This window comes from Bison bison, unplaced genomic scaffold (assembly GCF_000754665.1).
Source record: "Bison bison bison isolate TAMUID 2011002044 unplaced genomic scaffold, Bison_UMD1.0 scf7180017864492, whole genome shotgun sequence".
Taxonomy (NCBI): Eukaryota; Metazoa; Chordata; class Mammalia; order Artiodactyla; family Bovidae; genus Bison; species Bison bison.
Window position 1 is genome coordinate 2,270,525 of NW_011495051.1, and position 9,031 is coordinate 2,279,555.

Genomic DNA, 9,031 nt, shown 5'->3' on the forward strand with positions numbered 1-9,031 from the left:
TCCCTCATCCCAACTCACATCACTTTCACCCTCTTTCATTCCCCTCCAGCTACAAGGGCTTCTCCTGCTGTTCTCCAAGGAACCCAGTAGGATCCTACCCCAGGGCCTTTGCACTTCCTGCTCCCTTTCCCTGGAATGCTGTTCCCTTGCTTCTCATTATTCAGGTCTCAGCACCAACATCAACTCCTTGGAAAGGCCCTTCCTAGCCACCCACTTAAGCAATATTCACCCACCCACTCCACCATGTTATTCTCGAACACTGCATCTTGTACTCTCTCTTGCTCTCTTGGCCCTATCAGAGTTTGTTTTGACATGATTGTGTTTCTTTGTGGGTTGTTCCACTCATTCTTCTCCCTCACTCGGCCATGTTGGGACAGAACCTGTCTTAGTGCCTGCAGAACCTGGCACACAGTAAGTACTCAATAAATGAACAGGCAGGGGCGTGAGAAGAAAGAGTGGATCCAGCTAAAGGCAGACATCACTGACCGCACTCCTGCTGGGGAATTCTAAAAAACAGAGAGTGCCAGCATTCCATGACGCCAAAAGTTCATCAGTCCAAGTTTGGGGGCATCTGTGCAGTCCTAATTCCAAAACCTTTCCAGGAGGTAGCTTACCTCCCTGGGAAGACAAAAGCTCCCCACTCTGGGCCACTTCTTCATTCTCTACTGCTTCCACCTCCTGAAGTCCAACGGCTCCTTCTTGACCCTCACCTCGGACCTATGCACAGAGTGGACTTCACCCTCCCAGCCCCCATGCCCTCCCGACATGCTGGACCTCCTTCTTCTCTGAGGCTGGTCTCTTTCCTCCTAGCCTAGTCATCTGAATGTCACCTTCGCCCACACCTCTGGCTGCCCAGGCTCTGAGCCACCATGTTCTCTTAGAGGCTTCAGGCATCACCTTCATGAAGATGGCTCTAAGCTCTGGCTCCACCCCGGTCCCTACCCTGAGGCCCAGCCCTGTGGGTAGAGTCCCCACTAATGGATGTCCCCCAGGCCACTAGATGCAGCAGCTTTCCCCAGACCTGTCTGTCACCTGGTCAGACCCCAATCACCTTGATCCTCCAAGATCCTAGAGCATCATCCTAGTCTCTTCTCATCTCTTCACCTACCACGCAACCTTGCTTCCCATCCCCGCACCCCTTGCCTGCATCAGCCCTCCTTCTTCTCCCGTCTGGACCTCAAGCCACCTTCTCACTCTGAGTACGTTTCACTCTTGTCACTTTCTGAGTCTGGCCTGCCCTCACTTAAAGCTACCCCATGGCTTCCTATTGCCCTTGGGACAAAGTCCCAGATCTTCAGGCTAGCATCAGATGCCCTGCACCACCTGGTCTAAGCCAGCTTTACCTCCCCCTCCATCAGTTGAAACACTCTGCTCAGGCCACACCAGCCAGATTACCTCATCTGTGCTCTTTCTTACCTCTAGGCCTTTGTTTTGTTATTATCTCTTTCTGAAATCCCCTCCCACTCCTTTTCTGCCTGGAGAAAATCCATTCCTTCAAAGTTCAACCCAAAAGGCACCTCCTCCAGGCAGCTTCTCCAAAAGGCATCTCCCACTACACACAAAATTGGCAGGTTCATATTTATTCTCTAACCACCTCCTCATGGGGAAGATGCTGGGGCCTTGGTGAGGGCCAGCCCCAGGCTTGCTTAGGAAGCTCCAAGGGGCAGAGGGAATGAGACAGAGCTGAGGACACCCTGCAAGTCCACATGAGCAGTGCCAGGACAAAGGAGTACCCAGAGGAGGAACAGGAGCTTTGCCTGGTGAGTTCAGAGAAGGCTTCCTGGAGGAAGGAACCTTTACCCATCAGTCTTCAGATCCCTCAGCCAGGCACACTCCACATGGGAGGGTAAATACAGATTTGTGGATTGCCTGAGAAGCCACAAAACCACACACACACACACACACACACACACACACACACACTACAAGTCAGTGTGTATAATTTGCCAGGAAGGAGGAGATGGTTTGTTCTGAGAAGAAGCAACCCCAGCTTTGGGAGCAGCAGCTTTGAGAGTTTGGGGAGGCTCAGCAGAGAGCAGTCTGTGACCTGGGTGGAGAAGACGGTGGGGGGGACCCCTAGGCGGCCGATTACTTGATAACTCGCTGAAATGCCACATCCGGCCAGACAGGGAGGCAGGGAAAGGACTGCCAGGCATGAGTTACAGCCTGGGCAGTCTAGCACAACCTTCTCACTTCACTAGAAAGGCTTTCCTCATCTAACTCATTTGCCATCCAGGGCTTCACGCCCCACCCCTCTGGGTCTCAGTTTCCCCATCTACAAAACCCTGGGAGAAAGGCAACGTTGGGGAATGGGACTTAGCTTTTGACCTCTTCCCTCCCACTGCACAGAAAGACTCAGCCCCGGTTCCTGGCTGGGTTTTTATGATGTGGATGTGGTGTGTTGTTTTTTTTTTAAAGGAAAAAGCTGAGAAGCAGCACTGGGACCCGGTATTGCTCAGACCACCTTAAATCAGCCTCGCCGCCCCAGCTACTGTGGAAATTCCTTTCTCTGCGGTGGTTGGCTGGGCGCGCCAGCCAATCCGCCTGCGGCGCTCCCACATGGGTCCGTGACGTCACAATGGGAAACGACCAATGGGGATCAGAGATCTGGCAACCAATGGCAGAAAGTGCTAGGATTGGCTGGGCCAATCGGAAGGCGGCAAGGCGCTCCCAGCAGGGTATGGAGAGTGTGCCTCCCCTCCCTGAGAGAAGCCTGAGATCCTTGTGGACGCCTGATTCTAGCCCCGGTTTGGCTTTCGGGGGGGTACTCCAGCTCGGTTAGTATCCAAAAAGCGCGGGGAGAAGCGAGCCACCTCCTAAGCCTGGCTGGTCTTCCCTTAAAAAGAAGAGTTCCGTAGTCCAACATACTACCTTGCAAAAAGCCTGGCCAGCTGGCTGGGCCGACTAGCGCTTTTAGCCCTATTTCACAGATGGGTAAACTGAGGTAGAGATGTCAAGTCACTCCAGACGCCTAGGGAAGAACTGAGACTCTCACCCAAGCCCGGAGTCTCCCAGCGCGGCTCAGTTTCTCCCATCAGGTCGGATGGGAAGGGATGGGCCCAGGTGTAGGCGAAGGGAGAGGGTCGCTGGTCCCCATGACTCGGTTTCCCCGGGCGCGAATGGGAGAGGAGACGGGAGCAGGGATTCTCAGAAAGACTACGAGCCCCAGAAGCTCCTGCGCGGCGCCCGCCCGGGCTGTCAATCAAAGTAACGTGGGTCCCTCTCCGGCCCGCGCTCCCCCGCCCGCCGCCTCTCTCCTGCCAGCTCCTGCTCCCTCCCCGCCGGCTCCGGGCCCGGCGCGGTATAATTACAGCCCATTGATCCGACCCGGGCCGGGAAAGCGGCTCCCTCGGGGAGGCCAAGCCTTTGGCTTCCGACTTCGCCAACCTCTGCCTACCGCCCCCCTAGCCGAGCTGCTGGGCCACCAGCCAGGCCTGCCCCCTCCCGCTGGCCAGGGCTTTCGGGTGACCTCTGAGCCTCCGTTCCCGCCACGGTTGGCTGTGAGCCCCCCTCAGAAAAATTACACACGTTTCCTTCCACCCATGAACACAGGGAGCCTTCATGCCCTGTTTTAGCGCCCTGCCCTCTACCTCCTCATGTGACCTAGGGACACTTGAGCGCCTCTCTCTAGGCCAGTTTTCTCACCTGTATAGTGAGACGGTTGCACAAGATTTATTCTTGAAACCAATGCTTTTTGCTGCTCCCAAGCTTGCAGCCAGGGCTAGGCCATGCAGGAGGGGTTCCCAAGTTTGGAGAAGTGGGAGGAGACCAAGCACAAGACTCAGCCCCCTGAGAGTGGTCTGGGCTGAGGAGAAGGGAGGACCTGGGGTGGAGATGGGGGTGAAGGCAGAGCCAGGAGTGAGGTGCCTACATGGAAAGTTGGAAAGGCATGCTAGGTGTCTGGTGGGGTGTTTAAGCTGAGGTTCTGCAGGGTACATAGGAGTTGCCTCATTTGAACTGTGCCTTTATATAACCCTAACCCAACATGGAAGAGGAAAGATGGGGCAACTTTAAACCCTGCCCTGGGATTGAGGAGCCTTGAGGTCTGACCTCTTGCCTTACTGAGTGGGCCTCTGAACACTCTCTGGCTGTGAAGCTGAAACAGGGAGTGAACGCAGCATGAGTATATCACTCTGCCTACTTTCACAAGGGTCTGTAAAATCCCCTTCGGCCCTGGTTAATGGGAGACAGGGGAGACAGCAGCCAGTGGCAGGAGGCACTGCTATTGGCTGAGGGCTCCAAACTCCAGCCTCCCCCTGGGCAAGAACTGGACTGCAAAGGGGAAAAAGAAGAAAGGACTTTTGGGAGTCCAGGATGGACCTGGACTCAGTGGGTATTCTCATCTGGAAAAGGAGATTGATAACAGAATCTTCAAATAAGTTCAGGCCTATAAAGTACTTAAAATGCTTCATAGTAGGGACTTCCCTGGTGGTCCAGTGGCTAAGACTCCAGGTGCCCAATGCAGGGGGCCTGAGTTTGATCCCCATTCAGGGAACTAGACTCCATGTGCTGCAACTAAAGATCCCATATGCCTCAACTAACACCTGGCACAACCAAAGAAATAAATATTTTTTAAAAATTCATAGTAAATGCTCTAAACAGGGTAGCCATTTACACTTCCTTTATGCCCCAAAGGGCCCTTCTCTACCCAGCCTCATTTCACACCCAACAGCTGGGCTATGCACTCATTTTTCACTTTTCCCACATCTTTGATCACCCATGAAAATGTGAATCCAATCTCACCCTTCCCTCTGCTCAAGAATCTTCCCTAGCTCCCCATCACCCTCAGAATGAAATGCAAACTCCCCACCTCTGTCTACAAGATCTGATCCCCCATCACTTTTCTTCTCTCCTCATCACTCACTCCCCTCAGGCCTCCTCCCTGTTCTCCAACACTGCAGGCATGATGATCCTGCCTCAGGGCCTTTGCACAAGCTGTTTCTTTTGCCTGGACCATGACTGGCTCATCTCAAGCTTAGATTAAACATCACCACTGAGGGAGGCCTGGCCTGGCCAGCCTGGCTCTAGCTGGCCCCAACCCCCCTACCTGGTCAGCTTCTCTCATTTTATTTCCTTTGGAAGCCTAGTCACTCTCTGAACATTTACAGCTTCTTCTTTAAAAAAAAAAATTTTGGCCATCTCTCTTGGCATGTGGGATCTCAGTTCCCCAGCCAGGGATTGAACCCATGCCCCTGCAGTGGAAGCGCGGAGTCTTAACCTCTGCACTGCCAGAGAAGTCCTGAATGCTCACAATTTATTTGTTTAATGTTTATGGTCTGTCCAGGCCCAACCGCAGCTGTTCCACATGTGTTGGGAAGCTTAGGGGTAGAGCCTCTCCCAGGTCATTTGACATGTGGGACAGAGTCCCAGAGCCCCTGCCAACCTATCCAGTGCTAACCCTGCCAGTAAGGCACCTCTGCAACCTGAAGGTCTGGGTTCAAATCCTACCTTGGCTACTTGCTCCTGTGACTCTGTAAAATGGGGATAATGCCAGATATTTTCTCATCAGTGTCACAGAATCAAAGTTTGACAGATGAAACAGCTTCAGTTATTATGATGTCAGGGTGTGCAACTGGGGCAAACAGGGTTGGAGCTCACACTCAAAAGGTATCCCCCCCCCTTTTTTTTTTTTTTGCCAAACCTCAGGGCATATGAAACTTCCCTGGCTAGGGACCAAACCCGTGGCCCCTGCAGTGGAAGTGGAGTCTTAACCATTAGACCATCAGGGAAGCCCAAGGCATCCCCTATTTTTAAAACCCAGGGGTTTCCTGGTCAATGTATCTATCCTAGACCCCACATCACCAAACTCACCCTCCTACCCCACCCCATGCCAAGCCTTGACCTCACCCTCTGGACTTTGCCACGTGGCATCTCTGTGAATTCTACTTCCATCTCTCCCCTGGGGAGGGTGCTCCTTGCTGGACCTGAGACTCCCCCAGCCCCCCTGCACTGCACAGGTGTGAGTGGAACACTGTGTCCAATATGTATCTCCCTCTCCAACTTCTGATGTGCAGCGAGTCGTTTTATCCTCCCTGGGCCTCAGTTTGCTTATCTGGAAAAGGGGGTTTGTCCTTGGTAATGGTTCTCAAGACATTGATTACTCTGGGCTAGCTGCTTTATTCACTTGACCTTGTGTCTGATGCTCACAGCTGCCCTGCAAAGTAGGGGATGAGATCCTGCAGTTGACCAGGCTGAACTGCCTCCAGGCTTCTGCCCTGGACTCCCTTTACCTGGAACACCTCCCCCCACCCCATCCCCTGTATGCAGGCTCCTGTAGTTATCCAGGTCTCAGCTCAAATGTCACCTCCTTGGAGAGACCTCCCCCCATCTCCTGGCTTAAGTAGCCTCCTGTCATTCTCTGTCCCCTACTGAATTTTTCTCCCCAGCACCTGACTGTTCTCGGAAATTATCTTATTCACGGGTTTATTTGTTGTCTGTCTTCTCTACACGCTGTAGGTTCCACTAGGGGCAAAGAGGGGTGCTGTCCTGAGTCCAGGGCAGCCACCACAGAGTCTAGCACACAGCAGGTGCCCAATAAATCCCGGTTGCCGGTGGGTGGTGGGTCTCGCTTGGGAGTGGGGAGGAAAGAGATGGAGGCGGCCAGGCCCAGAGACGCCGAGGGACCTGTCCAAGGTCACACAGTAGGCGGCGCTCGGGGTGAGCGCTCGGTGGCTGTGGTCCTGGGTCCCTGGAGCCAGCCCTCCTGCGTGCTGGGTGGCCGCTCGCTTGTCCCCCCGCGCCGCCGCGGCCGAGGAACCACGGGTAACCCCGCAGGCCGGACCGACGCGTCACCCAACTGGCCAGGTCAGGCCCAGCAGGGGACGCGGAGCGAGGGTACCGCCCCTCCCCCGCCTGGGAGGCGGGAAGCCCAGAGGGGAGGGGGAGGAGGAAACGGAGGGGACAAAGCGGGAGGAGGGGCGGGGGAAGAGGAGAGGGTGAAGGGGGCGGAGGGGCGGAGGGGCGGAGGGGCGGAGGGGGAGGAGGACGCGAAGAGGCGGAGGGTCAAGGGCGGGGAGAGGCGGGCTTCGTTGGCCTGGCAGGCGCCCAGCAACCGGGCCCAGGGGCCCTGGGTGGGTGGGAGAGGTTTGTAGGGGGAGCTGGAGGCGGGGAGGACCAGCGAGGTCGACTGAGAGGCGGGGATGGCTGTGAAAGAGCACAGTAGGAGGGAGTGTTCGAGGGGGAGGAGAGAGAGATCAAGAAAGACCTTGAAGGACCGCGGAAGAGAGAGACCTAGACCCGGAGGTACCCGGAGGCAGAGGAGGTGCAGAGATAGTCGGAGAAGGGCAGACCCCGCGAGAGCTCTGCAGAGCAGAGTGCTTGGGCGTTTGGCAGGGCCTTGGGGTACAGGCAGCTCCCTCCTGCAGCCCCTAAAGTCAGAAAATACCTAAATTCCATGCGGGCCTCGTCCTGGGGTCCTGCCTCTGTCTCCCCTCCAGACTGGCCCCTCTGCGACAACAGTAGATCCTACTCATCATGGGTGTGGCTGCACCCCTCCTCTGCTCCAACACCTTCCATGGCTCCCGGAAGCCCTGGCTGTCCGACAGGACGCATCCTGCAGGGCTGGCCTAGGCCCGCCCATCCCGCTGGCTCCTTTGCCATCTCACTTTCTTCCTACATCTTCCCTGAACACCTGCTGTGCGCCAGGCAGGAGTCCAAGCCCTAGGGATTCAGGAGTGACCCAAACAGACCCAGTCCCTCTTGTTGAACTCATCTCCGGTGTGGGGAAAAGCAGAGGACGGAATATTTGTTGACCTAAGTTGTTCACAGCGATCAATGCTGTAAAGATAAAGCCAGCGAGCAGGAGAGAGGGGGTGGTGGTGATGGCCGGAGTGCAGTGGCTGTGGGGACAGTGTGTCCCACCATGCAGAGGGTTGCCCAGAGGTGGCACCGGGCTCAGTCACCCTCAGACTGGAAAACGATGCCGATTAGAATGAAGGCCCCGAGCAAGGGGAAGGGCCAGAGCTCTGCCCACCTGCGCTGGGTCCAGGCTAAGATGTGTGTCTTTCAGCATCCTGGTTCTCTGCTATGTGCCCCTACTTGACGCCTCAGTAGGGGTGTCACTTGACACCTCCGGCCTCAGTTTCTTTATCTGTAAAATGGTCCTTCCTTCACCGGGCATGTTCAAGAATTGTTTGAGAACTGCAGCTGAAGCCCTGAGCCAAGGTCAGAGCATAATAGATGTTCAGTGGATGGCAGCCATCCATGATTTCTGTTATCCTTATGATCTGCATTGCTTTCCCAATTCTTTCTGGTACTGCCTAGTGGGGCCGAGAGCTCTGCCAGCCAGCCAGCAAAGGGCAGGAGACCGGCTGTGGCCCTGTCTTGTCTTGTGACTTTTGACAACTTCCTGCCCTTCCTCAGGCATCAGTTTTCCTGTCTGTACAATGGGGTGAGCGTGTGGGGTGGTCATGCCCAGGTCCCTGATTCCACATCACTGCAGGTGCTTTTTGTTTCTCCCCCAAGTCTAATCTAAGTTCAAGGTGCAAACTCCAGGCTCTGGAAGGAAGAAGGCCACGTAAATATTTCAGGCAGCAGATGTACCTGGCCAGCCTGGAATGTGAATGTTTAATGTCACATCCTCATTTACAGGATGCTTTTTTTCCTGGGCTGGCTGGAAAATCTGTTAGCCCTTGACCCCTCCTCAGCCTGGGAGGCCAAATCAGGAGGAGGAGGTGAGCCTGGCTCTGGGGGACTGGGGTGCAGGAGGGTACTGGGTCAGCCTCTTGTTACTGGGGCCTGTGGGAGGACATGATTGTATGCACAGGAACATCATGGTTTAGACAGAGTCAGGGACTTGCATACCTTGAAGCACAGGGATCCTCGCTGCTGGAAAGACCCTTAAAAAGGGGGAGAGGGTAGAAAAGGAGAGTCCCAGAAGGGCCTAGGGTCTGGGGGTGGGGTGGGGTAGTCAGAACAGTTGGGTTTACCAAAACTTGTGCCCCCGCAGCCCCCTCTGGGGTCTCTCTGCCCCTCCCCCTTGCCTCCCTCCCCCTCTTCTGATGCTCCTTCACTCCCCGCCTTCCTCCCCTCC